Genomic DNA, 16257 nt, shown 5'->3' with positions numbered 1-16257 from the left:
CAAGTCTGGGGATCCTTGTCGTGGATTGCGAGCTTGCGTCCTTTTGGCCAAAATGATCACTAATACCCCAGGTATTTTTCATTATTACTTATATTCGCTTCTTTTGGACACAGCCAGGTCTTTGATGCTGGGAGAGCATGGTGTGTTGTTGTTTGGCCTAGCAAGCAGGGTAGCCCGCTCTATGAATTATCAAGGCGTCACAAATAGGCTTCTACCTGGCTAGTTACGTTGCGCCTCATGACTTACACACTATTCCTCCATGTTTCACACACTTGCATCCCATTATTTATTTTATTTATTTTTTAGGCACTTTACTCATTACTGCCCCCTATATTTCACTCACATTATTACACTTGCACATACACTATTCATTTATTATTTCTTACTACACATCCCATGCACCACATACCACTCCCCTCAAGACTAGTGGGAGTGGCTATTATTATTTAAAGCACCTGCTCACTCGCCTTCATCAGCGTTTCAGACCTGGCTGTGTCCATTTGTAAGTATGGCCTTTTTCGGTGTTGTTGCATAAATGTCCTTGTTTTTATCTGTTTTACCCCTTACTACTGCAATCATGAAGGGGTTAATACAGTCGTTGCAAAGCTCAATATCGGAGACATTACATAAAATGATGTCACAGATTCAAACGTCGGTGGATGACCTGGGGTGCCGCACCGACCACATTGAACGCAAAATGGGTGATTATGCTGCAGCCCATAATACGCTTATAGATGCTCACTCTGCCCTTAAAGACGAAGTGGTATGGCTGAAGTCCAAACTAATGGATCAGGAAGATAGATCCAGACGTAATAACTTGAAGGTACGGGGGGTCCCAGAGACCGTCTCCCCTGGGGACTTGCAGAATTATCTACAGGACATGTTTAAGGCCTTGTCTCCTACGATAGCTCCTCTAGACCTGACTCTAGATAGAACGCACAGGATCCCTAAATCCCGCTCAGCTCCTATTGATTCTCCAAGAGATGTATTAACAAGAGTACATTTTTATCAAACTAAAGACCGCATCCTTCAAGAGTCCAGAGGACTGGGAAAACTTCCTGAACCCTACACCCAAGTCTCGATTTTTCCGGATTTATCTGCTTCTACGTTGATGCTTCGCAAGCAATTCCAACCAATTACAGTCACTCTCAGGGAGCACAATTTCAAGTATAAATGGGGATTCCCGGTCAAGTTGATCGTCAATAAGAATGGTTCTACTCATGTGATATCGTCCCCTTCGGATGGAGTATCGCTGCTGCGACAATGGAATATCCCGATCACTAACTTGGCGGCCGTCCCTTCAAGAGCATCTCCACGCCGTATTCCCCCCGAGTGGGAAACGAATTAAGGACACCCTACGGATGGACTCTCAAAGGTGACTGTCTGATAATAAACGCGCGACATATGCTACCTTGATGCCTTTTTCTCTCCCCCCATGGAGGTTCTTTCGGCGCAGTGTAGGCGCCATGTGTTTCTCATTTATGCTTTAATGCTTTTGGTTTTTATGTTTAACGTTGCCAGGTTTTGTCCATCCAGATATCTTGATTGGATCACCCGCAGCCAGCGGGCGACAACCAGGTATTTAGCTCTCACTAACGCACCTTCAGATTTAACACTATGCCGGTTACAATATCCTCCTTGAATGTTAAAGGGCTTAACAGCCCCTTCAAGCGTCAAATGATGTGGAAAGAGGCGCTAAACTTGAAATGTGAGGTTTTCTTTGCACAAGAAACTCATTTCTCGCAACTCAACCCCCCTAAATGCACACACTCTAAATTTGCGCATGTTTATCAGGCCAACAGCTCCAAGAAAACCAAAGGAGTCCTTACGGCAATTAAGGAATCAGTGGTTTTTAAAGAGCACGAGGTGATATTAGATCCCCAGGGCAGATTCTTGATCCTCATTTGTGATATTAATCATATTACGTATACTTTGGTTAATCTATATCTCCCGAACTCTCATCAACTCAGGGCCTTCCATAAAATCCTCCGTAAAGTTCGGAAAGTTGAAAAGGGTTTACTAATTATTGGCGGCGATTTTAATGAGGTAATGCACCCTATAACTGACTCCTCGAACGCACTTAGGCCACGCTCCCAATTACATCACACGATACATGTGGAGGAGCTGTATGACATTTGGCGATGTTAGCATGGAAATGAACGTGACTTTACGTATTTCTCACCACCCCACAGGGTATATTCTAGAATTGACATGTTCCTGGTATGTAAAAGGAGCCTGCGATATATGTCTACATCGTTGATAGGAGATATTTCGTGGTCGGACCATGCCCCGATTACTGTGGTGGTTTCGGATGCGTCCCCCTCCCCTCCCTTCTCTTCTTGGAAATTGAATGATTTGGTCCTAGATCACCCAATGACTGAGGATCTTATGAATAACCACCTCAACTTATACTTTGAGGTGAACTCTCCCTCCTCCGAGAATAGTTTCTCCCTATGGAACGCGCATAAGGCGTATATGAGGGGAATGGGGATTCAGGCCGCGTCTAGATTAAAAAAGCATCGGGAAAAAACGACTGCTGACATTCTCTCCCAATTACATAGTCTAGAATCAGTTAATAAAAAACAGGTAACTCCGGACACTTCCCTCCGCATCAAAGCTCTTAGAGGGCAACTCCAGAGTGTGCTTATGTCAAGATATTTGACATTGTCAAAGTCTATGCAGCTGGGGTTTTACACTCAAGGGAATAGACCGGGAGCCTTACTAGCCAAAATGATCAAAAAGCGCAATGCTAAACAAAGAACTGCGCACCTATTAGATCAACAGGGGGGTCACATCACTCACCCTCAGGAGATAAGTGAACAATTCAGGAACTATTATTATAGTCTGTATAATCTGAAAGAGGATCAATTGACGCACCAGCCTTCCCCGGAGGATATAAATAACTTCTTGGGTGGCCTGAATCTCCCTTCCCTCTCAGAAACCGATAGTACGGCCCTGAAAGCGCCTTTTACAGAATTGGAGCTCTCCCGAGCCATTAAAAGTTTGCCGCAGCACAAGGCACCGGGCCCTGATGGGTTCACTAATTATTATTATAAAAAATTTACGAAGGTGTTGTCCCCACATCTGGTGGGGGTGTTCAACAAGGCGGCGGCAGTAGGCTCCTTCCCAGAGGAGATGCTGTCCGCTACTATAGTCACACTCCCAAAACCTGGGAAGTCTCCGGACTCCCCGGCAAACTTCCGTCCCATTTCACTTTTGAATGTGGATATTAAACTTTACGCCAAAGTAATATCTAATAGATTGATTAATCTGCTCCCTACCATTATACATGAAGACCAAGTGGGATTTGTTGCAGGGAGGCAGGCACCTGATGGCACAAGGCGATATGTTAATCTGATAGACTGGGCTGTAAAAAGACGAGTGCCTTCTGTGCTCCTTGCTCTGGACGCGGAGAAGGCATTCGACAGGGTTCATTGGGGATACCTGGAGGCGATCCTTATCAAATTCGGATTTACAGGATGGATTAAATCTGCGATCCTAGCGTTATATTCTAACCCTTCCGCCCGAGTCTTGGCATCAGGCTTTTTTTCCACGCCATTCCCCATTACTAATGGTACTCGACAGGGATGCCCACTCTCCCCCCTGATATTTGCTTTAGTAATGGAGCCATTAGCGGCGGCAATCAGGCAAAATACTGATATTCAGGGAATTCAGGTTGGTCACACCCTGCATAAAATAGGGCTATATGCGGATGATGTGATTCTCTCCTTGACAAATCCGTTAGCTTCTCTGACAGAGGCTCAAAAGACGCTAGACAAATTTGGGGAGGTGTCATACTATAAGGTTAACTGCAACAAGTCCCACTTGCTGAATGTGGGTCTCCCTTTACATGTCCAAACCTCCATACGAAGTACATTTCCCTTTCAATGGAATCCCCTTAAAATTTCGTATCTCTGCATTTCTCTTACCAAGTCCACTAATCTCCTTTTTAAGCATAACTTTAGCCCATTATTGCAAACCATTCCTCAACAATTGGCATCATACTCCCATGTCAGTACGTCCTGGGCGGGCAGAATCGCGGTCATTAAAATGATGATCATTCCCATAATCTTGTATCAATTTTGTACGGTGATAATACCCCTTCCTAACTCGTATTTGAGAGAGCTCCAAAGATTGCTGAATAATTTTATATGGGCACACAAAAAACCACGAGTCAGGATGCACACGATGTACAGACATTGGAGGAAGGGGGGGATGGGGGTGCCAGACGTCCAGAGATATTACCGGGCGGTTATTCTTGATCATCTAAAATTTTGGTGTACGCCTACGCCCTCAAAACAATGGGCCCAGATAGAGCAGACCATAATAGAGCAACCTCTTTTATCACTCCTGAGGGTAAACCCCAAGGTAAATATTAAGCCTTCCGGGGTAATGTCCCCGCCTATCTCAGCTTCACTTAAAGCTTGGAAACACTACTCAACACATCTCCCCTCATCGGCTCTTACACCTATAAAAAATTTACCTTTGAAATTCCTGAACTCGGAGCTCCCGGGGGTGTCTCTGGACAATTGGATATCATCTGGAGTCTCCCACATATACAAGCTGTTCACGGGTAGCACTCTGCGGGCATTCTCTGACCTGGTGTCGGAGTACTCTATCCCGAATAGGGATTTTTATAAGTATCTATGTATCAGGCATCTCTTTACTTCTCTGAATGTTAATGTGCCATTATTCCCTTCTGTAGCCCAAAATTATTATTTCGGTCCTGTAAATCAAAAGAAGGGTATCTCTATGTTTTACGAAGATTTGTGTGCCGGCATTCTCTCCAGCAGGCCTCCTTACTGTGTAAAATGGGAGGGAGAATTACGCTCATCCTTCACATTGAGGGAATGGGGTTCGGCCTTCACGTGGACTAGGAAAATATCGAAAGGGGTAAAACATTGGGAATCGTCTCAGAAACTACTACTACGATGGTATATGACTCCTTCACAGATTGCGAGATCAGATCCTACTTGCTCGGAGGCGTGCTGGAGAGGATGTGGGTGCAGGGGTTCATACTTTCATATGTGGTGGCAATGTCCTGAGGTCCACTCATTTTGGGTTAGGGTATTTGCAATGATTTCCCAAGTGTCTTCCTGCACAGTAGAACCAAGCCCGGCTATGGCATTATGTTTTCTTGATATGTCAGAGATCCCAGCGGTATCCAGGACGGTGTCTAGCCACATTATTATAGCGGCTCGTTTGTTGATTGCTAGATCATGGAAATGCAGTGACACTATTTCCAGTCCTGAACTTGTCAATCTAGTGAATGTTTCATTCACGATGGAACGCATGCATGCGTTACGAACACATCAGTTGCCAAAAATTTTAAGACTATGGGAGCCATGGCAGACTTATCTGGCTTCCTCAATCCCGGGTTCCAATGCAGGAGCATCTATATGTCCCATAGTTTGACCCTGTCGAAAGCAGACACTTGGGACTTCATAGGAGACCTAGAAACCCGTGGAAGGGAAATGCCTGGCCACGGCCGGAGGCTCGGATACCAGAGCACGGGTAATGCCAGCCGGTATTGTGTATGGTCTTTCTACCTCATTCATAGGCATGTAACGAAGCCAAGACATGTTTAGTTCTGGATGGACGATGTTTGTTTGTTTGTTCTTTTTGTTCCTCTGGTTTTGATTATTTCAATTGCTGTAATTTATTTTTCTTTTCTATGAATAATGCACTGATAAGCACTGTAACTGCCCGGGCCTTATGTCTCTATGTAAGATTGTGACAAGAATTGTTCATTGTGAATACCGTGGGTTATGTATAAATTTTGTCATTGATAGCCTGTTTAGAGATATATTGGCGTATGCATTGTTTTTGTATTACCTGAAAAAACGTAATAAAAATGTAATGTTGAAAAAAAAAAAAACTGCTTCTATGCTGGGTCGTTCTGAACTGCGTTTGCGCAGTAAGGGTATGGTCACACGGCCTATTTTCAGCCGTTTTTCGGGCCGTAAACAGCCGAAAAACGGCAGAAAAATCGGAAGCAGAACACCTCCAAACATCTGCCCATTGATTTCAATGGAAAAACGGCGTTCTGTTCCAACGGAGCGCTTTTCGCAGCGTTTTTTTATGCGTAAAAAAACGGCCACGAAAAAGAAGTGCAGGTCACTTCTTGAGATGTTTTTGGAGCCGTTTTTCATTGACTCTATAGAAAAAAGCTCCAAAAACGGGCGTAAAAAACGCAGCAAAAAACGTTGCAAAAATCGCGAGTAGCTTAAAAAACTTCTGAAAATCAGCTTGAAAACAGCTCCGTATTTTGAGACGTTTTTGAGTTTGAGTCAAAATATCCTCAAGAGCCAGATGGCAGAGGCAATGGACGGGAGCCGTTCATTGTGTCCTATGAACTGTGCTGCCGTATTCCATCTATGTATGTGTCATTAAGGGTATGTGCACACGATAGCAGGCATTTACGTGTGAAAAGACAGACTGTTTTCAAGAGAAAACAGCTGCCTCGTTTCACACGTAAATGCTCCTCCTCGTATTATGCGAGGCGTCTGTGACGCTCGTAAATCTTGAGCTGCTCTTCATTGAGTTCAATGAAGAACGGCTCAAATTATGTTGCAAAGAAGTGCCCTGCACTTCTTTGCCGAGGCAGTCAATTTACGCGTCGTCGTTTGACAGCTGTCAAACGACGACGCGTAAATTACAGGTCGTCTGCACAGTACGTCGGCAAACCCATTCAAATGAATGGGCAGATGTTTGCCGACGTATTGTAGCCCTATTTTCAGGCGTAAATCGAGGCATAATACGCCTCGTTTACGCCTGAAAATAGGTCGTGTGAACCCAGCCTAAGAGACACATATACAGATGTAATAAAACATGGCAGCCCCCAGTACAGTAAGAAAGTGTTAATTAAAAAAAACATTGTGTGAAAAAATAAAGTCAATATAATATTTTATTAAATAAAAACACATAAATTAATTTTTAAAAAATCATGACACTGTCCCTTTAAGTACTCTGTCCAAAAATCCATGCTGAGATGAAAAAATCAGTCTCCTTTCTATCTGGAAAGTCTAAGCGTGGGCAACGCCTGCAGTCAATATATCATTCCAATGGATAATTTTCTGAGGAAGGTGAAGAAAACGTTAGAGAATATTCTTTATCGTGAAAAGAACACAGAAATTGTTGAAGTTCATCCGGTCAAGGGACCAGGATGTTGACCAGGGGAAAGCTCAAGTCTCCACCTTTAGGGGGCCTACGGCCTTCAAAGTGTATATTGCTTTGAAAAAAAGCTATGATGTCAGAAGTGGAAACATCCTGAGCAGGGGCGCCACTAGGAAAGACTGGGCCCCATAGCAAACTCTTGACTGGGGCCACCCCAGGTGCCACAATCATTCCCCCTGTAGAATGTGCCATACAGCCCCCCTATAAACAGTGCTATACAGCCCCGCCTATAAACAGTGTCACACCCCACTTGTAGATAGCGCCCCACACCTCCAACTAGTGACATACAACCCCCCTGTAGAAGCCAAAAAACTCCAACGCCTAGGATTGTTTGGAGAGACAACCCTGGGCGACACAGCATTTGACAGAGAACTCTCCTCCAAGCTGTACATCCTTGTGAATATTGTCACTGGCGCGAGGTCCCACCTGGCCTCTGCCTATCTGGACTCTGGCTCTGCAACCAATTTTATACGCGGAGACCTTGTGGATCTTCTTCATTTGCCCACTACCCTTCTGGAGAAGCCATCGATCGTTGCCTCAGTAGATGGACTGCCGCTGCTCGACCCAATATTCTCTGTGACCAAACCGCTGAGGCTTCAAGTGGGAGCTCTTCATTCTGAGCTCATCTCCCTTTTTGTCCTACCCAAGGACGTCAACCCCATGTTGCTGGGTTTGCCTTGGCTCCATCTATACGCGCTAGTCCTGAATTGGAACTCTGGTGAGGTTCACCAGTGGGGTCCCAAGTGCCTTAACCGCTGTCTGGGGCATATCCATCCGCTTCAGCCTCCTCCGCATCAGTCATTGGCAGGGTTACCTTCTTGCTACTCTCAGTTCTTGGATGTCTTCGACAAGAAGGAGGCAGAGATGTTGCTGCCACACCGAGCGTATGATTGTCCTATTGACCTGGTCCCTGATTCGTCTCCTCCTCGCGGTAGATATACCCTCTCTCCTTACCTGAAACCCAGTCGATGTCTGCCTATATCAAGGAAAATCTAGAGAGGGGCTTCATACGCAAATCCTCATCCCCGGCCGGGTTTCTTTTTGTTAAAAAGAAAGACGGATCCCTCCGACCCTGCATTGACTACTGGTGTCTCAACCAGATCACGGTAAAGAACAGATACCCATTGCCTTTAATCACTAAACTGTTTGATCGCATACTGGGAGTATACATTTTTTCCAAACTAGACCTGCGGGGGGCCTACAATCTAATCCGGATTCGTCCGGGTGACGAGTGGCACACGTGATGGGCACTACGAATACCTGGTTATGCCCTTCGGCCTGTGTAACGCCCCCGCAGTCTTTCAAGAGTTCATCAATGACATCTTCCGTGATCTCCTCTATGTCTGTGTTGTGGTGTATCTCGATGACATTTTATTTTTTTCCCCAGATTCATCGACTCATCAGAGACATGTCCGCCAAGTTTTGCTTCGGTTTTGCTATATGCCAAGCTGGAGAAGTGCGTGTTTGTGAGAAAGTCTCCACCCTTCCTGGGCTACATCATCTCCGATCAGTGCCTCAAACTGGTTCCTGAAAAGGTAAAGGCTGTCTTGGAATGGCCACGTCCTCAAGGCTTAAGGGCCATACAGCACTTCCTGGGATTCGCCAACTTCTACCGGCTGTTCATCCCCAACTTCTCCTCACTGACAGGTCGGATCTCTACCCTCACCAAAAAGGGCATGAATGCCAAAGTGTGGACTCCAGAAGCAGAGGCCGCATTCAAGAGCTTAAAGAGGGCCTTCACGTCAGCCTCAATCCTTCATCATCCTGATGTGTCCTTACAGATTTCGTTGGAGGTGGACGCCTCTTCTGTTGGTGCTGGCGCACTCCTGTTCCAGAGAGGCTCCAAAGGCAAGACTATGGTATGTGGCTACTACTCTAAGCTTTTTTCTCCCGCAGAGCACAACTACTCGATTGGGGATCGGGAGTTACTGGCCATCAAGCTGGCTCTGCAGGAGTGGAGAGACCTACTAGAGGGCGCAGCTTATCCAATCCTGGTCTTTCACGGACCACAAGAACCTCAGCTATCTCCAGACGGCCCAACGGCTGAACCCTCGTCAGGCCAGGTGGTCGCTGTTCTTCTCTCGGTTCCAGTTTGAGCACCACTGCCACCCTGCGGACAAGAATGTGAGGGCCGATGCCTTGTCTATGTCGTTTGAGACAGAAAGGACTGTGGAGTCCCCACAGAATATCATTGACCCTTCCTGCATCATCTCTGTCAAGCCTCTACAATTTAGAGACATTCCCCCGGGGAGGACCTTTGTATGTGTGGCAGACAGAGGAAGAATCCTTAGTTGGGGACACATTTTCAAGCTGGCAGATCATACGGGTGCCCGTGAGACGCAAGACCTATTTGCCCGTCAGTTCTGGTGGCCCACGCTGCCCAAAGACGTCACAGACTTTGTCTCCTCCTGCACGGTGTGTGCAGCAAATAAAGTTGCCCACTCCAGACCAGCTGGTCTGCTCCAGCCACTGCCTGTGCCCGATGCCCTCTGGCGACATATTGCTATGGACTTTGTCACGGACCTGCCTCTCTCTGCTGGATGCAGTGTGGTCTGGGTGGTGATGGATCGATTCTCCAAAATGGCTCATTTTGTTCCACTGACTGGTCTGCCTTCTGCTTCCCGACTGGCCGGCCTCTTCATCCAACATATCTTCCGTCTGCACGGCTTGCCTCTGCATATTGTCTCAGATCGAGGGGTTCAGTTCACCTCGAAATTCTGGAGAGTCCTCTGCAGTCTCCTCGGTGTGAAGTTGGACTTTTCCTCGGCCTACATCCACGAATACCTCTCCCTGTTTCCACTATGTCCCAGGTGCCTGCAGCTGACTCTACTTTCAGGGACTTTCTGCAGATATGGCAGCAGAACCGATCTTCTATTCTGCTGGCGGTCGACCGCATGAAGAGAAAAGCAGACACTAGAAGACGGGAACCTCCCCAGTTTCTTCCAGGTACTAAGGTGTGGCTGTCTTCCAAGAATATCTGACTGAGGGTGCCATCTTGCAAGTTTGGACAAAAAAACAAACTGAGACCCTGGGTAGTCAGCAGGTACAATATACCGTACATAGTCAATAGAAGGAATGCCTGCAGGCAAACAAAACCCTTTTTCCTGACCACCCCAATTAATAATAGAAGATATATTTTATTAAGCTACGTGTAGCAAAGAGACAGACCACATAAATGTGTTTAAAATTATCACTGCCGGAAGCCGAAAATGAAAGTGAACCGCTGGAACAGACACAGCAACGTGATTTAACGGCCAGGAGTCAGTACTGGATAGCACATAGCAAGTTACAAAGCAAGTTACATTGGCTAAATGGAAGCAGTGAATTCGGCTTAGGCAGGAATTACAACAGAGAGAGCCCCCCCCGACATGTTTCGCTAACCAGTAGCGTCCTCAGGGGTACACGAGGCTAATGGCGGCGCGGCGAGAAAACTACTCCTCTTATGGGAGTGTAAGATGACGTAGATGTGAATAGGGGGTGTGTATCAGGGCGAGCCGCCAATAAAGCGGAGCAAAAGAAAACAGCCATCAAAGGGACAAATTGTCCAATAAGAAGTAATGTAGCAGGGAGCCAACAGCAGATAGCGGGCCAGCGCAGGCGCACCGCCATACACTACCGAGATAGTACAGAGAAGGCGCGCCTGCGCAGTGAAGCAGAAGAGGAACTTAGAACAAATGCTATGTATAGCGAAGACATAGCAACTCGGCGCAAGCGCCGTCAGTGTCTTTATGGGTTCAGTGCAGAAATCGATAAACAGCCCCCGCTATAGTTTGACAGTAGGTATATATATATGGCTGTAGATGGAACTACATACCAAACCCCCATTTTTAAAAAAAACTATAATAAATCAAAATGACAACCGCCACACTAAAAAATATATATATGGTCAAATCAAGAAATAATAAATATAGGTAAGTTAAACATAATGTAACCAGACAAAGCCCCTCTATTAGAAAAGACATTGGTAGATAAATATACAGGCGATTAAATTGACAAGAAACCGACACATAAGAAATCGGCACATCAAGGTATAACTAGATATCCATATAAGATGCGAAAAGGGAATGACAGTTAAAGTCACAGAAAGGCACTATAGGTGAATCCCTCATTCAGCCCCTGAGAGGTCATAGAGTTGAGACGGTGGATCCACCGTGCCTCCTCCTGTAGGAGCTTACGGTCCAAATTTCCAGCCCTAGGACCTAACTTCAACTGTACAATGCCCCAAAATTGGAGCAACTTGGGATTACCAGAGTGGAACCTATGCATATGTCTTGAAAGAGTAGTGTCTTCCTTAAGGTTGATGGTGCTAAGGTGTCTAGATACTCTCCGCCTCAATTCCTGCAGGGTCTTGCCAACGTATAATTTAGGGCAAGGACATCTAGCTAGATATATAACCCCACTACTTTGACAATTAAGAAATTGTTTTATATCATATGACTTCCCATCAAGAGGGTTGGTAAATCTCTTAACCCTGGGCATCAAGGGGCAAAAGGAGCACCTGCCACAAGGATGAAACCCTATAGCAGGTGATTTCAGCCAGGTAGATGGAGTATTGGAAGAAGTTGACAAGTAATGGCTATGTACCAAAAAATCACGCAGATTTTTACCCCTACGGTAGGTAATAGCAGGGTTGGCAGGAATAGCGTCTTTTAAATCAGGGTCAGCAGTGAGGATGGACCAATGTTTTTTCAACACCTTAACGACCTGGGAGGAACACACGTCGAAGGTGCCAATACAACGGATGGCACTGGATGATGTTGACATTGCAGATTCGGTACCTCTGTCAGAAAGTAGATCAGGTCTATGAGACGCCCTAGCCCTGGCATAGGCCCTATGTAGCCACTTTTTGGGATACCCCCGTGCCAAGAATTTTTGGTAGAGTCCATCGCATTCTCTCTGAAAAGATAGCTCATTAGAACAATGGCGCTTGGCTCTCAGGTATTGGCCAATAGGTATCCCTCTCTTAAGGGCAGGGGGGTGATGACTATCCCAGTGTAGAAAGCTATTGGTAGCCGTAGCTTTACGAAATATATCAGTTTGGACACCGCCACCAGGGTCCAGAGAGATCTGAAGGTCAAGAAAGTTAATCACCCGATCGTTTGCGCCCAGGTTCATTGGACCCTTCGAGATTCTGCTGCAGATAAATCATGTCTCTTACAAGCTTCGGCTCCCCCCACCCTCAAGATCCCAAACTCCTTCCATGTCTCCCTGCTGAAGCCTGTGGTCCTGAACCGCTACTCAAAGACTCCTAGTTCCGCAGTGGCTCCTAGCGGCTTTTCAGGGACATTCGAGGTGAGGGAGATTTTGGACACCAAGAACGTAGGCGGAAGAATGTTTGATTTGTTCGATTGGAGGGGATTTGGCCCAGAGGAGAGGTCTTGGTAGCCAGAGGAGAACATCAATGCTCCTGCCTTCAATGAGAAGTTTCTCTCCCGCTCTGGTCCCAAGAAGAGGGGGCGTAAGAGGGGGGAAACTGTAACGTCTATGGCCACGGACCGTCATCCTGACACCCTCTGACGGCGGCGGCCATGGACGAGCGAGTTCCCAGCGGCATCTCCCTCCTGGGAGACGCCGGCACTCACTTCCTGGTCCGGACACTATCTCCTGCAGGGTGCGTGTGCCCGCGCATGCACGACCTTAAAGGGCCAGTACGCGCACATTTGCAGAATAGCTGCAATTAACCCAGAATGCTTCTGGACTATAAAAGGGGCTCTGCCCTCTCGATCTTTGCCTGAGCATTGTTGTGTTACCTTAAGTTTGTCCTTGCAAATGGTCTCCTAGTGTTTTCCAGTTCCCAGTGTTTCCCGTTCCTGCTGCCTGAACCCTGTATCCAGTGCTACCGTGCCTTTGTGCCTTCAAGAGTTGGAGTCGTGTTGTGCCTTCCGCTGGATCTATTGTGTTGCACGCCGCCGGGTGATGGTCTACTGTCGGAGCCTCATCTTAGCCTGAATCCACCGCTACTGTCTACATTGCCTCAGGTATCCGTTCAGAACTATAGACATTGCATTATACCTGTTTGGCCAGCTGCTATCCCGCTATGCGGTACGGCCCAGTGGGTCCACACCCCACGTTGTGACAAGAACCAAGCTCAGTACATATATACAATACCAGAAGAAAGATCAGTACATAAATACAGCACCAGAACAAAGTTCAGTACATAAATGCAGCACTAGAACCAAGCTCATACATATATACAGCACCAGAACAAAGCTCAGTACATATATACATCCCAAGAACCAAGGTCAGCACATATATACATCCACAGAACCAAGTTCAGTACATAAATACAGCACCAGAACAAAGCTCATACATATATACAGCACCAGAACAAAGCTCAGTACTTAAATACAGCATCAGAACCAAGATCAGTACCTATATACAGCCCCAGAATAAGTCTCATACATATATGCAGCATCAGAACCAAGCTCAGTACATATATACAATACCTGAACAAAGCTCAGTACATATATACAGCACCAGAAAAAAGCTCATTACATATATGCAGCACCAGACTGTGTGCATATATAACCACCTAACCGAGTGTAGAGTAGAAGTACAAATAATCTTACCAACACCAAATTTCTTTAGAATGTGGGGTTGACCCGGGGGTCGGCCACAGCTTTATTTCGAAAATAATTAGATTCATTTTAATATAAAATAACTTTATCTATAAATAACATTATCCAAAAAACTCAATGACCTAAACCTGAGGTCAACAAAACCTGAATGCCAGCCTATCCCTAAGGGCATGTAGGTAATAAACAAAAACCCCCGCCATAAGGTGACGGTTCACCGACCCCCAACAAATACAATGCCTGCTCAACCCCATCCTGCAGTCCTGACAAAAAGATATCCAGGCCGATGTCCGTAAGGTGCACCCCATCCGGTAACAAGAAGCATCTGTTATCCCCCTCCAGCTGTCTGTGACGGATCACCACCCCTCCTCGGGCCCTCACAAACCTGGACACCCTGGTGTCCAATAAATGCCTGCCCCTCTCAATGGGATTAACATCTCTAGCCCTTTGCCACACCAATCTCGGGACAATTTCTGACCAGACCAACACCATACGGGGAAAAAAGGAAGAAAATCTCTCAATGTCTGAGTGGATCGATGATATTAGCTCACCCAACCTGATCGAGCACAGGTCATTTCCACCCAGATGCACCACCAACACAGTCGGCCCCAGCCGAAGCCGACTCGACTTCACCACTTCGGGCAGTGCCTTCAACCAGCGCAAACCCCGGAGACCTCTCCAATGAATCTCCGCATCCAGAAACCCTAAGGCCCATCCTCCTGGCCGAATAGCCGCCCAGTACACATAACAGTGACCGATGATCCACACAGAAGGACGACAACCCAAAATAACAAAATTAAATTAGTGCAAAATAAGATCAGGACGAACATACCCTGCAAAACACTCAGAACGCCATCGCCCTATCCGGCGTACCTAAACGTCTGGTAACACCAACTCTCTAGCCATAGTGGCAGCCCCTATACGAAAAGAGTGAGTCCCATAATCCCCTGGAGGAAAACCGACATGGTTAAGTGCCCTCCTAAAAACGGATGAGAATTGAAAATGCGTAAGGGGTGCGCTGTCTAAGTGTGACAAAAATGTACGCCCGAGCGTGCGTAAACGCAAAAATTCAGATATAGTCATAACCAGGCAAGCAACCTCTGGAACTGGCTTGAGCGAAACCCAACAGCCCCCGACCAAAAACGTCCTTCTTGGACCGCCAAATACGAATACGTACCCCCGCGGAAGAAACTACGACATCCTACAACATAACACCCCGGGGCTAGAAGCCCCCATCGGTACTAACTCAGAAATACGTAAGGCCCTGAAAAAACATAAAGAAAAAACCACCGAAAATAGCACCGCCTCATAAGGACAAGAACACACCACAGCCAGCGCAGAGATCAACTGCCGCAATACAGAAAATGTAACCGGCCGCCGCGACTCCCGCCTTGAGGCCAATTTCTTCCAGCCCTTCAAAACCTGACCAATAAAAAATGTCTTCGTAACATGCGACCAGCCCCGCAATTTAAAAAAGAAAGCTACACCGGCCAAGCAACTAAACCCGAAAGTAATAGTAGTGCGTAATGCCGCATCCTCTCCCAGAATTCTATCCCCCCCAGCTCTCAACCACTCCCTCCATGCATTACCATAAGTGGACCACGTTGAAGGCGCGAGGGAAGATCTCACTAGGGGAACGAGCTGCAGTCCAGCATCCTCCACAATGCGTCCGGGCAACGGGTCCCTACCGGTGCGGCCTGTGGGCAAAGGGAATGAAAAACCTGCCAATTGAAACGAGACAAAGCATCAGCAACAGTATTTTCAACACCCGGAATGTGACGAGCCTTAAATTGAACATTAAATTGCAAACAGCGCAATACCAGATGCCGGAGTAAAATCAAAACAGGACCTGACGAGGAAGTAAGATGGTTAATCGCAAAAACCACACTCATGTTGTCAGACCAAAAAAGAACCGCCTTGTCGGAAAGCGCCTCCCCCACAACTCAATCGCCACAACTATAGGAAAGAGTTCCAACACAACGTAAGATTCGCGCACCAACCCCTGTCCCGCCAAGAGTCGGGCCAAGCATCAGCACACCAATCAGAACCAAATAAAGCACCAAAACCTACCGCACTAGACGCGTCAGTGAACAAGTGCAACTCAGCATTAGAAACAGAGGGAGCCTGCCAACACGTACACCCATTATAGTCATCCAAAAAGGTATGCCAAACGCGCAAATCAGCCTTAATGGATCATTTAATGGGAACGTAATGGGATGTAAATTAAACCCCCCCCCCTAGTTGCCAGTGACAATCGCCTAGAGAAAACCGGACCCATAGGCATATTTCTACACGCAAAGACCAACACACTAATCAGAGACTGGATTTGATGCAATTGTAATTTACGAGAGGACAACGCCAAATCTAAAGCAGACCGCAACTTAGCTACTTTGTCTAGGGGCAAACGAAAAACCATTTCCAATGAATCAATTTCAATACCCAAAAAACACAACACAGTAACGGGGCCCTCAGCAGGGGCGTAGCTAGGGGGGGCAGGCGGGGCATG

This window comes from Rhinoderma darwinii, chromosome 1, assembly GCF_050947455.1.
Source record: "Rhinoderma darwinii isolate aRhiDar2 chromosome 1, aRhiDar2.hap1, whole genome shotgun sequence".
NCBI classification, from domain to species: domain Eukaryota; kingdom Metazoa; phylum Chordata; class Amphibia; order Anura; family Rhinodermatidae; genus Rhinoderma; species Rhinoderma darwinii.
Note: the sequence above shows the minus strand (reverse complement) of the source record.